Here is a 10300-nt window from a genome sequence, read left to right as displayed (position 1 = left end):
TCACGCCGTTAAATACATCGGAGAATTCGGGGCATTACAGTGATAACCTCGAAAGGTCCCTATAATCGTTGGTCCCGTACTGGACAGCTATCCCATTACACACCTCGTCCATAGTATACATGGTGTCATACTTCCCGAGCCCACTATCAAACCTATGAACACAGTCGTCTACCCAACTCCATATGTAGAAGTGGTATCTATCATGTGGGCATGAGACTAACCTATTGGGCTTATGCTTTAGTAAAGTGGGGGACCACATTCTCGAGGTATGGAGGGCTTTACCTTCATCCGAATCTGGGCTCGAGGCTTCGTCATTGGCCTCGTTCCCCGATGGCGAACTCCTCCTACGGACTGGAAGTAGGGGCCTTGCCTCTCTCCTCGGAGGGAGGACGCCTGTGGGCAGAGACACCTGCTCCCAAAGTTCATACTTTTTATTGGAACAGTCAGAGGTGGACTGGCCCTCCCCCAAAAGTCCGCATTTTCGGAGCCTATCCTCGTGTAAAAGGTATAAGAGAGACCTCCTGCCATGGGGGAGTTGGAGCAGGGTCTCTCTATGCTCCTTCATTGTCTCGTCAGGAGTGGGACGCTGAAAGTTGGCTGAAAGACAAGACATATTTCAACTAAGTACGGATCTAAGAGCTAAAATCTCGAGCACAGAAATAAAGATAACGGGAATACTTACGAATCCGCCTGAACGAGTAGTGTCGAGACGGGGACAGACCGTCTGTCCAGAAGAAGGCCTTTTTGAAATCAGGCGGATGATTGGGAAGATCTTCAAAGACCTTCTTCTCTTTGGGATAGCTCGAAAGATAATAAAAGCCATCTCCTCCCCGAGCTCAGGAGGGGTTGCTTTTCAGACAAAAGAGATATAAAATCTCTTGAGGCGAAGGCCCTTCCCACGTCAACTCGTGGTATAGCGACCTCAGGGCAGACAGCACCCTGTAAGAATTGGTGTTGAGCTGGAATGGAGCCAACCCAACGAAATCCGTGAAGTCCTTGAAAAAATACTTCAAAGGCAACAGTGCCCTCGCCCTCATATGTTCCTGGATCCATGCCGCGTATTTCACCTTGGCATCGCGGCCCCCAGGGGTGAAATAGCTTCGTTCGTGGTCGGCCGGAGCTCGACACTTCAAAGAACCTGACAAGCTGAGGCCATGGTGGGGCAAGATGTCAGTTATCTGACTAGTCGAGGTAACCGAGCTCCAATAATGCTCGGCCTCGAACATTTCTTTCCTCGGCTGTGAGGAAGAAGGTTCCCCCATTAGTGAAAATTGAAGTTCTCCTGGATTGTATGCGACAGTGACCTTTAGTGCAGGGTCGAGGGGAATCGGCCTAGGCCCTGAATTGGATTCCAGATAAAGGGCCTCCCGAAGAATTCTCCTCTTCTTCTCTATAACCTCGTCTATCTGACGGCGATAATGATCTCGAATATCCTCCTGCTCGCGCGCAAGCTCGTACTCCCGTATCCGACGTTGATTCCAAGCGAACAACGATTCTGGGCTCGGGGTTTTTGGCTCGTAAGGGATTGCCAGCAACGACCCCCACCGTCTTTCCAGATTCTATGACATCTAGCGAGAAAGAAAAAATGGTGAGGGCCATGCATGCAAGAATTACGAGTTCGATAGGACGAGCTCGGAGTTTAGGAACAAAGCAAGCTATATATTAAGACCCTTATTAAAGAGTCAGGACGTGCGTTCCACGAGAAAGGGAGGAGAGTGGATAATTTTTTGAAAATCCTGAAAATCAGGGGAAAAAGAGTGGCGGATAACCAGAAAAGGCAGCCTTGGGTTTCGTGCATTTGTCAAAGACAAGGTTTTTTACCCGAAATCTTGGTGTACAAGAAACGTCTCTTAAAACTTTAAAACCCAGAAAACAGGAATCTTGCTCAAACATCAAAACTGGGTGTGAACCAGTGATGTAAATTCAGTATGGAAATCTAAAAAAACATAAGAGCCTATCGGATAAAAATCTCCTATCATATTATGCTAAGAAAATAAACTAGTACATTCAAAGACACAGCAAGAACAGTACAAACAAAAACTGGCAAAAGGGAAAACAAAGATTGCACACTTACACAATAATGGTGATTGCAGAGAAATTGCTGACTGAAGGAGAGGCTGCAAATAAGAGCTCACGGATTCGAACAAACCGGGGGTTCTTTGCTTCTTTGGCTGAGAGAACATGCACGGGATAGAGGTTTTCTAGGATGGCCTCTGGGTTCGTCCTTTTCTTTTGTTGCTCCTGATGAACGAAAATAAAAAAGAAGATGATGAATGGGGTCTCATATATATAGATGGAAAAAGGGGATTAATCCGGGGCGTTGAATGAAATCCTTGCAAGATCCAACGGATGGGGATTACTGATAAGATGGTACCGAAAATGTGGCAGACGAATGATCGTGGGCATGTTTCCAAGGTACTCAAGTATCATAAGTGAGCAATACCCAACTGACGCGTGTCCATTTTCAGGAGTATGACGGTACGGTTCCCGAAGAAAGTAGTTCAAAAGTTTCCTTCTCTTAAGATTCGAACAAATACTTTTGAGGGGGCAAGATGTTATACCCAGATTTCGAGCCATTTTAAATGTGACCTCGAAAGCTGGGTTCGCAGCGAATGAACCCGTAAAGTTCGAAGTATGCTCTAGGATTAAATATCGAGCTTGCAAGATTCAAGACGACCTCGAATGTGGTGGCCTCGAAACGTCACGATCTCGAAAGGTAGCTCCCGAGACGCATCTATCCTCAGGAATGACCTCGGATCAGGGGGTCCGAGCCTGACGTACGTACAATCTCGAAGCCATGTGACCTCGGGAGATGTCATTAGCTCGAAAGATGATGAGAAACCTGGGAGATTAAGGGCTTGGAGATATATGATAATGACTTTGAATATCTATAAGTGTTGTTTATAAGGGGCGTGTTCTGCATTTATTATTGTAAATCCCATAAAATCATGGGATATTATTCGATTAGTTAAACGCCCCATGGTCTTCAGGGGACGTTTCCTTTTATATCGAATTACAGGAATTTAAAGCCATTTATTTTATTTATACAAAAAGAGTAACTACCCAAAATATGTGGGATAGTATTCTGCAACCTTCTCTATAAATAGAGAGGTCATGCACCATTGTAATGGACCGCAATTCTGAATCTTGAGAGAAAACTCTGAAGAATTCATGCTTAAAATTTTTCAGAGATAATCTTGAGTTTAATAACAAAGACTCGTGGACTAGGCAGATTTAACTGCTGAACCATGTAAAAATCGTGTTTTGTGTTGTTATATTTTAATTGGTCATTACTGTTTGTTGTTTACGTGCTCTTCTTTCACTGTTGACGAAAAACGGCGTCAACAAATATATGAATCAAAACATAAAAAATATAAACACTAAATTGTAAATTAATAAACAACATCAAGTATATATATATTAAAATTTTATTTAGTTGGCTTAGTTTTAGACTTAAAAATTGTTAACTAAATACACGTAAATATTATTTAATTAATTTTAAATTTATAACATTAAAATATTAAATAAATTATTTGTCAAAAAAAATATTAAATAAATTATGTAATTTAGTATTTTGTCTATGCAATGAAATAAAAAATAATAGAGTAAAGTAAATGATGTAATAAAACTATTGTCTATGTAGTTTTTGATGTTGTATTTAGTTTTAGATATAAATGATTTGAGGGGAATTCTCTTATAGGGGTCTTAGTGTTTACAACCTGTGAACAGTTTTTGGCGCGAATTTTTTTATGACTGTGTATATTGTAGCTATTTAGAGCATCAGCAAATTTTCATAAAATTCCGAATAGTTTACAGTACTGAAAACTAGGTTCAAACATGTTGTTGCACGCGTGACTATTTTTTTTATGCGCGTGGAAAACAATATGTTTGAACCTAGTTTCTGGCACTGTAAACTATTCGGAATTTTCTGAAAATTTGCAGGATGCTCTAAATAGCTACAATATACACAGTCATAAAAAAAAGTCGCGCCGAAAACTGTTCACGGGTCGAGAAACACTGAAAGCCCTACCGATAGAGCTTAAAGTGAAGCCCCATAGAAGAATTGTCCAATGATTTTATTATATTGTAAGAAATGTAAAAAAAAATACAACTATTTTAATATTTAGATTTTAACAAGGGAAACTACACTAACTTGCCCTATTTACTAGTCTAATACTAACTCTAACACATTTTTAATGTTTCTCACATTTTTAACCTTATACCCATGTGAAATGACTAAGTTACCCTTATTAACATTAGGGCTTCTTCCTTCCCTTTCCCATTTCTTTTTCAACTACCAGCCACCATCTCATTCTCTATTTCTTCTCACCGTTTATTATTCTTCTCTCTATTTATTCTTTGAAATATTCATTTATAGGTTATGCGTGTCTTATTTAATAGTTCATATGAAATTTTCAAACTATTTTGGGCTGAAAAATTTGTGAAGAAAAAAATGATTTTTATGGTAAGATGACCAAGTTCCAATTGATTTCTATGATTTAGGTTATTGGGTTCACACATAGATCACACATCATTCACACATAATTCACACATCATTCACGCATTATTCACCATAAATTCATAACATGGTTCACACATCATTCACACCAAATTCACACATGGTTCACACATAATTCTCACATTGTTCACCATAATTTCGAAACATGGTTCTCACATCGTTCACATACTATTCACACCAAATTCACACATAGTTCACACATTGTTCACCATAAATTCAGAACATCATTCACACACTATTCACACCATAAATTCGGAACATCGTTCACACATTATTCACACCAAATTCACACATTGTTCACACTGAAATCATACATGGTTCACACCAACTTCACTTCTTACATGGTTCACACTAAATTCACACCACAATCACACATGGTCACGCCAATTTCACACATGATTCATACTAAATTCACTCATTATTCACACCAAATTAAAACATGGCTCAAATAGTTAAAAATGTAACCAAAGTCTGAACCTTACCTTCTTCTATCATGTTTCCAACCACAACCATCAAATCTCAAAGCATCAATATGACAAAGTCAAAATAAACAAGGGAGCCATAAATAATATAATAACAATACCACACAAATATGAATAGAGAACAATACACATAAATCATACAATAAAAATAATTTCATAAATCGGAAGGGCTAGGGTATCGGGCTTGCAAGGGGAGCGTGGGGTCTTAGGTGTTGTAGACCTTGGGCTCCAGCGACATGGGCTCGGCGATATGGTTGCGGAGCACGACGAGGCAGCAATGTGGGTTCATGGGGTCGGGAGCAGGTGGAGGGGATGGGGGCTGTGGATTCTTTGGTGTTGGCGGCCAGGAAAGGGCGGTGTGCATCAGGCCTCGAGCTCGGATGTCATGGGTGCCGCCAAGGAGGACAGAAGGGCAGTGGGGAAGGGGCAGATTGAGGTCTAAAACTCTTTCATCGTAGCAGAAGGGAAGGGGCAGGTTAGGGAAGAAACTAAGGTGACCTAATTATTATTAAGGGCATTTTTGTCTTATAGGGTTATTTTATGGAGAAATAATAATCAAGGATTATGTTTAATAATTGTTAGAGTAGTGGGGTTAAACCATGGAGTTTCCCTTTAACAATTATTTTTTTATTATATTTTTTATCTATAAAAATTAAATCATAATTGCAACACATACTTTGTGCTTCTACCTCATTTTTGAGGATTTTGCTTGTGGGGTTTTTATTTAGGGTTTATACTTTTTTGGATCCTGGGTTTTGTCTAATTACCTATTTGGACCCTGTGTTTTGATAAATAATTTTTTGGACCATGTGTTTTGTAAAATGGTTTAAATAGAACCCTAAACTCGATTTTGGTCAAAGTTTTCTAAGCTAAAATTACAAATAATTCACAAAACTAACAATTTAAAATAAAAATAAAATCATTTTGCCTAACAACTGTGTTGTTATATTCAATTTTTTTTAATCAAAATTGAGTTTAGGATCTATTTGAACAATTTTACAAAACACAGATTGCAAAAAGGAATTTGTTAAAACATAAGATCTAAACAGCTCACGAGACAAGACACAGGTATAAAAAAATATAATCAATTTTATTCATAATGTAAATTATGTATTTTTACTTATATTCAGTAGGAATAGGATGCAGGAAACAACTTTAGAGTTAGATGCCAACCTAATTAAGAAGCATATTTATTATTTCACCAAGTTGTCTAGTGTTAAATGTGAACATGTAAATCAAAATGAGCTAATAGAAGAAAATAAAGGATGTGGCCCCAAGGCCCTGCAGTCATTTAATAGCATTGTAACTATCAATCAAGAAAGAAAATAACAGGCTTGAGAATTTTGAAGTAATGTTTACATTGCTACCCGCTTTTAATAAAACTGCCGAGCTTTTTTCCTTATTCCACGATACCATCTTCTTCTTCTTCTTCTTGTTTTTTTTAAAGAACCAGAAGTTTTCAATGGCAATCAAAATGAGCTTTTTCTTTATTTTACTATTTGTTGTAATTGTACCCTCCTGTCCAGCTTCTGCATCTGTTTGTAAAGACCATATGGACTGCCGGACACTACTCAAATTCAAGAAAAGCATAATAAGTGATCCAGGCGGTCATCTTCAAGCTTGGAACGAAGTCAATCCCTTCTGCAACTGGACTGGAGTTACATGCCATCGAAGACTCGAAAACCGAGTTGTCGCTCTCGAACTCATAAACATGAGATTACAAGGAATATTATCACCATTCCTATCCAATCTTTCTCTTCTCACTACACTGTCACTGCAAAATAATAGTTTCTATTGTGAAATCCCAAGTTCATTTGGAGAACTTTCAAAACTCGTAAGTCTTAATCTGTTTGAGAATTCACTTCATGGTAATATCCCATCTTCACTACAAGGTTGTCAAAGTTTAGAAATACTAGACTTGACAGACAATAAGCTAAGAGGGGTGATTCCTGAGGAACTTGGGCATATTAAGAACTTGACATTCTTAGCTCTCTCTGTTAATAAGCTCACAGGATCCATACCTTCATCTTTGTCCAACTTGACAGAGTTGACAAGAATAGAATTGGGTGGGAATTACTTTTCAGGGAAAATTCCAGCAGAGCTAGGAGCACTGAAAAAGTTAGAGATTCTGTATGCTCATACTAACTATTTTGAGGGATCAATACCTCCAGAGATTAGCAACTGCACTTCTTTGCTCGAAATTTCACTGAGTGCGAATGGCTTAAGTGGAGAAATCCCTCCAGAGTTGGGTTCCAAGCTGCAAAACTTGCAGAAGTTGTACTTGTTAGACAACAAGCTTTCTGGGAAAATCCCGGTGACTCTCTCCAATCTTTCTCAGCTGATATTACTTGATTTGAGTCTTAATTACTTGGACGGGGAAGTTCCTTTGGAACTAGGGAAGCTTTACAACCTTGAGATTCTATATCTTCATTCCAACAACCTGGTCAGTGGCTCTGATAATTCTTTTACTTTATTAACTTCCTTAACAAAGTGCCCACATTTAAAGAAATTGCATTTGGCTTCATGTTCGTTTGGTGGGAATATACCAAATTCTGTTGGTAGTCTTTCAAAGGAGCTGTACTATTTCAATCTTAACGATAACCATTTAACAGGATACATACCAGAGAGTATTGGAAACTTGAGTAGCCTAGTCTACCTGAACTTGTCATATAACAATTTAGATGGAAGAATCCCACAAAGCCTTGGAAAGCTTGGGCAATTGCAAAGGTTAAACTTGGCAAGTAACATAATATTGGGGGCAATACCAGATGAAATAGGGCACATGGCTAATCTTGGATTACTGGATCTTGGTAAGAATTCGATTAGTGGGTCGATTCCACCTACTTTTGGCAATCTTTCACAATTGAGGTATCTCTATTTGTCTCATAACAACCTATCAGGAGAGTTTTCCGTTGAACTTACCCAATGTTCTCTTTTAATGTTGCTTGATTTATCTTACAACCGCTTCAAAGGATATGTTCGTTTACAGATTAGCCTTTTCTCTGGCTTGTCTCTTTCACTTAACCTGTCAAACAACAATTTTGAAGGACACATACCAGAGACTATTGGAAAGCTAACATCTGTTCTGGCAATTGACTTTTCCAATAATAACTTTTCTGGTGTTATACCAAGTTCGATAAGAGGCTGCAACGCTTTGGAGTACCTGAACTTCTCTAACAACATGCTTCAAGGTCCTATACCAGAGTCAATGAAAGATATCACATATCTTGGTGTTTTGGACTTGAGTCATAATCAATTAAATGGCACTATTCCGAGTTGGATTGGAAATGAACGGGTGATCAAGACCCTCAATCTATCTTATAACAGATTATTTGGAGAAGTTCCCACAAATGGAATGTTTAATAATTTTACTAGAAGCTCATTTCTGGGGAATGTGGGGTTGTGCGGTGGCTCAACACATGTGGAACTTCCTCCATGAAAAACTCAGCACCAAAAACACAAGACGAAGAGGAGGGTAATATCCATTGTGATCTTATCAGTTACACTAAGCTTCCTTTTTCTGCTAGTTGCTTTCCTTTTTTGGTACTTTTTCTTCAAAAAAAGTTACAGAAAGAAAGACGATATGCTTACAAGTGGTTTCTCAAGCATTCATGGGACCAGAACATACACCCAAGTGGAACTTGAAAGTGCAACAGCTGGGTTCAATGAGGCCAATCTTCTCGGTCAAGGGAGCTTTGGATCAGTCTATAAGGCCGTCATCAATCAAGGAAAAACTACAGTTGCTGTGAAGGTTTTTCATAAAGATTCTGGCCTGAGTTACGAAAGCTTAAAAAGAGAATGTGAAATATTGTCCAAAATCAAGCACAGAAATTTAATTAGAATCATAGGGTCAACCTGGACGTCACAGTTCAAGGCTCTTGTTCTAGAGTTTATACCAAATGGAAACTTGGAACAGCATTTGTACCCTGATGGGTTAGCAGAGGACGATCCTTGTAAACTGAAATTGGAGGAGAGATTGTCTATAGCTATAGATGTTGCCAATGGCTTGGAGTATCTTCAAGATGGCTGTCCTACTCAAATTGTACATTGTGATTTGAAACCACAAAATGTGCTTCTTGACAATGATATGGTGGCTCATATAGCAGACTTTGGAATTGGAAAGTTGCTTTTAGACAAACCAAATGGAGAAGCTAGCACAACAAATTTTCTAAGAGGAACAATTGGTTATATTCCCCCAGGTATGCATCTATTTGGGTCTATACAATTTTAATCAGTTTACATCAATAGTACCCATATGGATTTTTCATTTTGCTAGAACCATAATCTAAAATAACAATTTGTGTTTGCATTGTAAAACAGAGTATGGGCAAGGTACTCCAGTATCAACAAAAGGGGACATATACAGCTTTGGTGTAATGTTGCTAGAGATGATTACACGGAAAAGTCCCACAAGCAGTTTGTTTTCAGATGAGCTTGATCTGAGGAAATGGGTAGTTTCTGCATTCCCAAACGACATTTTGGATGTTATTGACATCACGCTGAAACAACAGGTAAGCATAGGAGGCTCAACTGGTAGTGTAGAGAGGCTTGAGCAATGTTGCTGTCGTTTGGTTCAAGTTGCATTGTTATGTACAGAAGAGAACCCTCATGAAAGACCCCTCATGACTTCAGTTGTAAGTATGTTGTTGAATATTTCCAAGGAAATGAGATTTGAAGCTCCAAACACAAGGAAAGAGCTGCAATTTGCTGGACCTGTGGAGCATAGCGATCAATCACCACTAATGCATTCTGATCTGAGATGAATTATGGGGTTTTTTTAGCATAGCTGTTTAGACTAATGAAGCATGTATTATACTCGATCATTTGGATAAAAAAAGATTGAGTTTGTATAAATTGTCCATGCATTTGTGATGTACTACTTCTATATATATATATATACATATATATATAAATATATGTTTCACCATAGATGAGAGATACATTATTATTTTAATATGTAGACTATCATTCGGCAATGGTTCAGGTAAAATTTATCCTTTATTATTATTATTATGTAGCTGGGGTTGTATTTTAAATGGTTGGGTAAGGGCTCATAAATAGCACTTGTCACCCATGGCCCCCTTGGTATAAAAAAGTCTTAATGGGCTCATCAAAATTCAGATCCTTAATAATGTGGTCCCATAGATTTTCATTACCCAGCAACTTGGACAGATAGACGAAACTATATATATATATATATATATATATTCTATATAAGTGTGTATACAACGGAAATTCTTAATTTTAACAATTTTTGTTTTTTTTAATGTTAACTTTGACGGAATATTCTTATATTTAA

General features: G+C 38.2%; 1 pseudogene; it reads left to right on the top strand.

Annotated features, from left to right (window-relative positions):
* Window positions 1–6314: 6314 nt before the first annotated feature.
* LOC133790921 (putative receptor-like protein kinase At3g47110) lies at window positions 6315–10002 on the top strand (annotated as a pseudogene).
* Window positions 10003–10300: the final 298 nt, after the last annotated feature.

The sequence above is a fragment of the Humulus lupulus genome, chromosome 7 (assembly GCF_963169125.1).
Source record: "Humulus lupulus chromosome 7, drHumLupu1.1, whole genome shotgun sequence".
NCBI classification, from domain to species: Eukaryota; Viridiplantae; Streptophyta; class Magnoliopsida; order Rosales; family Cannabaceae; genus Humulus; species Humulus lupulus.
Note: the sequence above shows the minus strand (reverse complement) of the source record. Positions and strands in the feature narration are given on the sequence as shown.